Source organism: Penaeus chinensis, chromosome 32 (assembly GCF_019202785.1).
Source record: "Penaeus chinensis breed Huanghai No. 1 chromosome 32, ASM1920278v2, whole genome shotgun sequence".
Classification (NCBI taxonomy): domain Eukaryota; kingdom Metazoa; phylum Arthropoda; class Malacostraca; order Decapoda; family Penaeidae; genus Penaeus; species Penaeus chinensis.
In genome coordinates this window covers 30,053,607-30,063,606 of record NC_061850.1, presented here as the reverse complement: position 1 = coordinate 30,063,606, position 10,000 = coordinate 30,053,607, and positions in this window count along the sequence as shown.

The window sequence follows — 10,000 nt, the reverse complement described above, 5'->3', positions numbered from 1 at the left end:
AAAAAAGTCGTCGCGATCTCGGAAGCCATCCAGACCTTACCACGACCTCGCCTTGCCCCCCCTCGTGCATTTTACGCAGGCACGACCGAAAGGAATTCTTCACCACTAATAATATCTCGAAGCCAGAAACCCTGAAGGAAGAAGGGAAGGAAGGAAGGAAGGAGGGAAGGAGGGAGGGGAATTTTGTGAATTTTGTCGAGTGGAGGATGAGGAGGAGGAGGAGGAGGAAGAAGAAGAAGAGGAGGAGGAGGAAGAAGAAGAAGAGGAGGAGGAGGAGTAGGAGGAGGAGGAGGAGGAGGAGGAGGAGGAAAAGGAGGAGGAGGAGGAGGAGGAGGAGGAGGAGGAGGAGGAGGAGGAGGAGCAGAAGGAGGAGCAGAAGCAGGAGGGGGAGGAGGAGAGGAGGTGGAGGAGGAGAAGGAGGCAGTGTTGAAATATCTGGCGATTTCGTAATGCTTGCCAAGTGGTTTTCCTGGTTACGTGCGGAGGTTTTTAAAGTGATTTTTAAGGAGATTCGGATGAAAATGACTTTTCGTGTGGGCCTTTTATTATTTTTTTTTGCGATGCGGATACGGGAGCTAGTTCCTCGTACATGTATATTAACAAATCAGTTTTATTTCTAGCATTAAAAAATTGTCTCTTGCATGATGAACAGCTGCTTAAAGTGCACGTTTTGATTCCGAGATGCTGCTCCCTTCTTTGTCCTCATCTCGGTTCCTTCTCTCTCATCCCCTTCGTTCATCACCGAGTTATCAAAGTTATCGATGCAACATCATATAAAGTGTATGATTAACCAATATACTGCAAGAATAACAAAGGGCAGTTTCGCTCGATTAGGATTGGTGTCATATTCCATTACCTATCCCTCCGATCCGTACAATATCGACACATGTCTTGTATTAATAACATCGATGGTGTCTTAATACGAATCTGAAGTACTGCATTAAAAAAGAAATGAATAAAGAAAAAAGGAATGATAATATATATCATAGGAAGGCCCCTTACTTACCAAAGTATATCATCATCTATCAATCCAAATAAAGCGATATCTGATATTCCAGATTAGTAATGTCTAACTTCAGGCTAAATAAAAGCAATCATTGTTCGTTCACGATGCAGAGTATCAGATTGATCGAGCAATAAAGAAACGGCATACACACACACACACAAAAAAAGAAAAGATAAAGAAGATATATTAAGAAATTCACGAGTGTTGTTCCTGTCATACAATAGACAGGATAGCATGATACTCAGGTGTCTCGACACGAAAATTGATTAATTTCTTGTGACTGGTGTCTATTAATCACCAATGCTTTATCTTTAATTCTGCTGTGTTTATTTGCTTTGCTCATGGTGTTATTTCTATCTTTATGTGGATATTAGCTTTGATTTGTGCTTACTGTTTGCTCAATTATTCTCGAAATTTGCGTCTTTATTCTGTACATGTTTCATATTACGATAACCGGAAAATAATGCTTCGAATCATCAAGACTTGAAGGAATATAATGATGCTAAGTCTCTCGGCTTTTTTAACCTTTGCTTTATCAAGAAACAGCTTTTGGATCTCAGTATATTTGATAATAAGACGAAAGTTAAGTCTTTTAGGGAGAAAAATCGTTATAGAGAGATTAGGATCAAAGCTACAGATGCTTGTATAGAACTTAGAAGGCTATCACTAGACTATCGGTATATGTAAAATGCATAAATCTCTTTGAGTGAAGCTTGCATTGAGGTTATTGAAAGCTTAGATGGTACTAGTATAGTTAAAGAGTCTTTTATATTCCTTATATCAGGTATATTTCATAACATAAGACGGGAGAAAATATTTTGAATTCAACTTTCAAGTTTCTCAATTACTTCCGTAAGTTTTTTTTTATTTACTTCAAAGGTTACATATGCAAGTATTCCGGATATTACGTTCTTTAATATGATTACTTTTTAAGGCTTTGATGCCGAAAGAAGTAAGAAAATACTCTCTGAATCTGCGGTATGGCAATAAACTCTGCGGGCTTTTGGCCGTGTTTCACTACTCCTCCTCATAGATAGAAATCCTTTTGCTTAATTCGCAATGTGTGTGTATTCATATTCATTTGTACACATGTATACATACATACATACGTACATACATACATACATACATACATACATACATACATACATACATACATACATACATACATACATACATACATACATACATACATATATATGTATATATATACACACATATATATGTATATATATATATATATATATATATATATATATATATATATACATATATATATATATAAAAAGAGAGAGAGAGAGAGAGACAGCTAGGTAGATAGAGATATAGATATAGATATGTGTACAGATATATTAATATACATATGAATTAATATATATATATATATATATATATATATATATATATATATATATATATATATATATAAGTATATATATGTATATATATATATCATAGATAGATAGATATGGATATATGTATAGATGTATTGATATACATATATATATACATATATATATACATATATATATATATATATATATATATATATTTACACATATATATATATATATATATATATATATATATATATATATATATATATATATATATATATACATACATACACACAAGCTTAAACATTAAGCAACCAAACAAAAATTGTTAAATCTCATATAGATACGTTAAATGAGAGTCTCCATGTCATTCTTCTCTCTCCTTTGGCTCTTCAGAACACAGAGAAAGAGTATAACTGCCTCCGTCTGTGCACTGGCGATAAATGCCAGCACCTGCCTTTCATTTGTTCCTTTCTTTTCCTTTCTTTTCACTTAACGTCGTCTCGAGAAGTACAAACAGTGGGAGAGAGATTGGACTACCCATCACTTATTCATGAAGAAGACTTGGCAGAAACGCACGAACGGTCCGGCCATTTCGCTCATACAAAATAGATTTATTCCAACAGATGTCAACACGACCTTTGCAACCGGGAGAGCCTCATTTCTCCTTTGACAAACCTCACAAATACCTCTCATGTATATACAGAAGACACACAAGCCAAAGAGAACATTCCATTTTGTAGGAAGGAGAATCATTTTTTTTCCTATCATGATTTTTCTCCCTAAGGACTAAAGGACTCTTTGAGATCTGTATGATGATACAGCTTAGGGAAGTGGCGTGCGTTGAGGCGTAGAAAAGTGCCACGAAGAGAATTTTGTGAAACCGTGGGATTTTTTTTTTCTCTTTTTTAACCGAGGGGTATTTTCTGAACGCTTTGGATTTGACATTCACGTAAAGGCCACGAAGAGGATGTTATTCTGGAGGGAAAAGAGAGGGAAAGAGAAGGTATTCTGAAAAGAAGGCTGAAGGATGGACGTGGAAAAGAAAGCTGAATGAAGACTTTCTGTCGATAAAAAAGGGAAAAGAGATTAAAAACTCTGAGAAAGTAGAATGAAAGTTTATGTCAGTGTACTGTAAAAGGAAAGGGGAATCGAGGACTTCAGTGCAGAGTGAAGAATTTATAACAATAAAAAAGATGGGAAGCCAAGGACCACGAATGAAGAATTGCTGATAAATAGATGAATGAATGAATAAATAAATATATGAATAAATAAACAAATGAATAAATAAATAAATAAATAAAATAACTGAATAAATCAAACCAAAACATTGCTGAATCAAGGCTCGTGTCAAATCAGCATTACAAAAAAAGTTTTTTGATGCGAGCAACGAAAACATAAAATTTCACATACTTCAAATAACCAATCTGTGAACCTTTCATAAATCGATACTAAACCTTAATAGTTCCAAAGAATCAAAGAACAGAAAAGAGAGATCAGATAAATATCTTTCGGAATCATTCGCACTTTTAAATAGCAAATCGACGATAAAGCCTTTAATGTGTGCGAGGAAATGGTGGAAAACGAATATTGATATGAATATATTTTGTCCTGTTTGTCGAGAAGGAAATCGACGAATGACTACTTTGAAATATCTTATACATAGTTCGTAGAATATTACATATTTAATATAATATAAAGTATTACATATTTAGTATAATGTAAAGTATTACATATTTAGTATAATATAAAGTATTATATATTAAGTATAATATAAAGTATTACATATTTAGTATAATATAAAGTATTACATATTTAATATAATATAAAGTTTACATATTAAGTATAATATAAAGTATTACATTTTTAATATAATATAAAGTATTACATATTTAGTATAATATAAAGTATTACATATTTAATATAATATAAAATTTACATATTAAGTATTATATAAAGTATTACATTTTTAATATAATATAAAGTATTACATATTTAGTATAATATAAAGTATTACATATTTAGTATAATATAAAGTATTACATATTTAGTATGATATAAAGTATTACATATTTAATATAATATAAAATATTACATATTTAATATAATATACCTGCCTGCCTTTCAGTACAAGTACAAGAAACCATGGAAACAAGAAACAAGAAAACAAGTAAACAAGTAAACAAGAAAACATGCGAATATAGCATATACGTATTTCTTTGCATTTCCCTTCGTTGTTCTATTTGCATAACGCTTGATGGACTATCATTAAAATCAAAGGAACTCTTGATTTAATAAAAATTAAAAAAAAAAAAAAAAAAAAAAAAAAAATATATATATATATATATATATATATATATATATATATATATATATTGTGGATTATTTCATCACATTGAATACACTTGTCACGTGTGTAAACCGAGAGGTAAATCTATGCGATTGTCTGTCTGTCCATTTGTTTTGTGTGTGTGTGTGTGTGTGTGTGGATGGGTGTGTGTGTTTGTGTGTGTGTCTGTGTGTGTGTGTGTGTGTGTGTGTGTGTGTGTGTATGTGTATGTGCGTATGTGTGTGTGTGTGTGTGTGTGTGTGTGTGTGTATGTGTGTGTGTGTGTGTGTGTGTGTGCGTGTGTGTGTGTTTTTGCGCGTTTGCAGTCATACTTCATGAGATTACACGAATAGCATAACATATACGCACACAGAACAACACTCCAGAAGCCATGATGAATATTACTCAGAGCAAACAGACACAAAATAATCATATGATTTTCTTAATTGCAATTCTGACATTATTACCTGATTACCTCTTCTAGCACTTCGTGAAACCCGACTTCAGTTTCCTGTCATGAACATTAGTATTTCAAGTTGAAATATATGAATGGAATTTGCGTGTTTTCCATTCCATCACGTTTGAAATAGCTTTTATACATTAACAATAGATACTTGATAATACGTCTGTTATACAATAGATGCACTGGTTCACATCCAGTGCATTTTAACTATTCATTTAACAAAAGCTGTTTGTTTTATGTAACTTTGTGTAGTTGCTAATGTTGGTTGACTTTTCATCTTCTCTTGACTCAATAATGCGCATTTTATGTAAATCACTAAGTAAAAGATGCAAATTACAGTGAAAAAATATCATCGCTATAAAGAATGTAAATCACTAAGTAAAAGATGCAAATCACGGTGAAAAAAATATCATCGCTATAAAAAATGTAAATCAATAAGTAAAAGATGCAAATCACTGTGAAAACAACGTAATATCTATAAAGAATGTAAATCACTAAGTAAAAGATGCAAATAACTGTGTGGAAATTGAGAATCTTCATAAAAATGTAAATCGCCATGAATTACCAGCTGGCAGATTCACAAACAATTTTAGGGCAACAGGTTTACAGCTAAACACTTTACCTGGAACGTTCTTTTTGTCTAATACTGTACAAAGCAAACGTTCAGTTCATCGTAGAATATAAAACTCATTATGGCTTATCGGCGTAGATGTAAAGAAAGCTGATATTTGCAAACGATTTGCTTTAAATCCAGAAATGTTGCTTAAAATCGACGTCAAAGTTTTTTTTATATTTGCATTTCTATTTTGATGCTGTGTTAAGCCATCACCATTTTTAAGTATTCATTGAATTTTCTTCTCATTACATATATTATTACTATTATTATTATTATTATCATTATTATTATTATTATTATTATTATTATTATTTATTATTATTATTATTATTTTAATTAGTATTATTATTATTATCATTATTATTATTATCGTTATCATAATTGTTGTTGTTGTTATTATTATTATCATTATTAATGTTATTTTGTTTGTTCATCATCATCATCATCATAACAATAAAAATGGTAGTAATAATTTTTACACTTATCCTCTCAAATCCTATTTTGTCTGTGATATATATATATATATATATATATATATATATTGTAGCAAATATTTGGTAGTGCATTACGGAATCTAAAATTTCTATTCCTGGAACGATGTTTTATACTTATAAAAATTATGTATGATTTATTTACATCTATTTTGTAATATCTGTATGATTTCATATTTGATCTTTCTTAAAAGGTTTTCCTTATTTTATACAAATGTGAGGATCAAGAAGCTGCTGTCATTTAGTTGAAATAAGATACGAAGTGATATGTTGATAATTTAGGAAAAGTGTTGGAACGTTTTGTTTCCGACGCTCTCTCGAGGGTTAAGCCGGAAGGGTATGGAAGGGGGGTGCCTGCTGCTATCTTTAATTCGTAATTTTGAGTTGAATAATGGTTATGTTGGATTTTGTTACAGTTTAAAATATTATCTGGGGATGTAGCGTAAAGCTAATTAGTGAGAAAGGAAAGATATCATGGGATGGTGCATTAGATTTCAATTGAAATGAGTGGCCTCACAGCCATCGACAGCACATGTCCAGGCATGACACTTTTTTCTTTGTTGGCGTAACCAGTGTCATATTCATATAGAGATGTTTGAGAATTGATGTTGAATGATCACTCAGTATTACAGTGTGTATGATGTGATTGAGTTTTCATCAACTTAGAACTTCTATGAGAGATATTTCATTTGCTGATTATTTAGAATATAATTTAATATAAATCAAGTATTCATACTCTTTGCATTACCCTATCATTGTTAAACAGAAACTATTATTTCAGAGTGAATTCTGATATAATGAGTCGTTGGGCTGATTTGCATATCCTCCATAAGGTCTAGGTGAGGATGTAGGGCAGGGAAAGATGTAACATAATATTAATAATAATAATAATGATAATAATAATAATGATAATAATAATAATAATAATAATAATAACTGTATTGATGATAATGATAATTACGAATGATAAGAGTAATGGTAATGGTAATTATTATTTTCATTACAGTTATTATTGTTATTATCATGATCATTATTGTTATTATCATTATCATTATTATTATTATTGTTATCATTATTACCTTTATTATCATTATTATTGTTATTATTATCATTAATAATAATATTATTATTGTTATTGCTATTATTGTTACTTTTACTATTTTTATAATGTTTATGATTATCATTATTATGACTATCATTATCATTATTGTTATTATTGTTATCATTATTATCAATATTATCATCACTATCGTCATCGTCATCATCATCTTTTTCATTATTACTATATTATTTCTTATTCTTATTCTTATTCTTTTTATCATTATTATTGCTATTATTATGATTACCATCATCATCAGCATTATCATTATTGTTATTATTATGATTACAATTATCAGCAGCATTTTTATTATTGTTATTATCATTATTATTATTATCATCATCATAATTATGATTATCCTTATTAATATTACTGTTGTTGTTGCTACCATTATCATTATCATTGTCATTATTATCATTTTCATCATTATCATTATTATGATTATTATTGTTATCATTATTTTTATTATTATTATCATTATTATTATTATTATTATTATTATTATTATTATTATTATTATTATTATTATTATTATTATTATTGTTATTATTATTTTTATCATTATCATTATTATCATTGTTATACTTATTATCATTATTATTACTATAATTATTTTTTACTAATATCATTATTATTATCATTATCATTATCATTATTGTTATTGTTATTGTTATCATTATTATTACTATTATTGTTATTTTTATTGTTTTTATTAATATCATTATTATTATTATTATTATTATTATTATTATTATTATTATTATTAGTATCCTTATTATTGTTGTCATCATTATTGCCATAGCCTTTATGATACTATAATCATACATATTTCAAATGAAAAAACACTATAGAAAAATAAAATAAAATATTTTCTTTTATTCACAGGAAATCAGTTTCCGTTAAATTTCGTTCACAACGGAGCCCAAAAGGTTTGCTATATTCATTAAAGAACACAGCACGAAGAGATTGGCTAAAATTGTGAGAGTGAACGTTAAGAAAAGGAAAAAGGCATAAGAGTGATGAAAGTGTGGATAGGATATCTCTTTTTATCTACATATAAATGGACATGTTTTGACGTATATCTGCATGTGTTGGTGATAATCTCTCTCTCTGTTTGTCTGTCTGCCTCGCTTTCTCTGTTAGTCAGTCAGTCCGTCTCTCATTCTCTCCCTCCCTCCCTCCCTTTCTGTCTATCTGTCTGTCCGTTTGTCTGTCTGTCTGTGTGTCTGTTTGTCTGTCTGTCAGTATGTCTGTCTGTCTGTCTGTCTGTCTGTCAGTATGTCCGTCTGTCTGTCTGTCTGTCTGTCTTTGTCTGTCTCTAACTCTCTCTCTCTCTCTATCTCTCTCCCTCTCCCTCCCTCTCCCTCCCCCCCTATCTCTCCCTCTCCCTCCTAACCCTTCTCTTTCTCCCTCCCTCTCTACCTCCCTCCCTCCCTCCCTCCCCCTCTCTCTCCCCCTTTCTCTCTCTTTCTCTCCCTCTCACCCTCTCTCTCTCTCTCCCTCCCCCTCTCTCTCCTTCTCCCTCTCTCCCTCTCTCTCTCTCTTCCCTTCCCTCCCTCCCACATTCCCTCCCTTTCCCTCCCCCTCCCTCTCTAGCTTTGCACTCTGAGGATACTTGCTTACGAGGCGCGGGCGGGAGAGCGGGCGGGGAGGTGCGCGGTCTCCTCGGCCCGCCCTGCTTTCATCCGGTGAAGGGCGTGAAGATGCTTGCAAGCACCTTGGCTTCTGCACCAGAGCACCGGAATAACAAGACACGCCACTGAGGAGTAGTGAGGAGGCGGGGGGTGGGGGGTGGGAGGAGGGAGGAAGAGGGGAGAGGGGGTAGGGAGGAAGAAGGGAGGAAGGGAGGAGGAAGGGAGGGGAGAGGAGGAGGAGGGGAGGAGGTGGGGAGGAGGGGAGGAGGTGGGGAGGGGAGAAGAGGGAGGAGGTGGGGAGAAGGGGAGAGTAAAGGTGGAGGGGGGGTGGAAGGAAGGATTTATTAACAGTGTTATTGTTGTTGTCTTTATTATCATTATTATTATTATTATTGTTATTGTTTTTGTTATTATTATCATCATCGTCATTATCATTGTTATTATTATTATTATTATCATTCTTATTATTATTATTATCATTATCATTATAATGATTATTATTGTTACAATTGTTATTATTATCATTATTATCATCATCGTCTTTAGTATCATTATCATTATTATTATTATCATTATTATTATTATGATAATGGTCATCCTTATTATCGTTTTATTAATATTATTACTATTATCATCATGTTATCATGATTATTAGTATTGTTATCATTATCATCGTCTATGTTTCAGTAAAAGACTTGATTTGCACCACACAGACATATAAATGTATGAATGCCTGTGTAATCTCCAAAACAGACACTAAAACAAGTATGTGTTGATTTATTTACAAAAAATTAAAATCCGAAAGCATGGTCCTTAGTGTTTCCCCTTCATCCTTCAATATTATCTCCTAAAACTATTTGAGAAAGTCTTTATTAACAGCAGCCATGTTCGCTATATTTTTAGAATGATGTTCTATAGTCGTGTTCTGAAATTGGCTTCCTTAACTTTGCTTGTTAGTCGAGGGTTAGATCTCTTTTCATAATGCTTTTAAAATTTCAAGAACGTTCTCTTTGATTTTTGGCAGA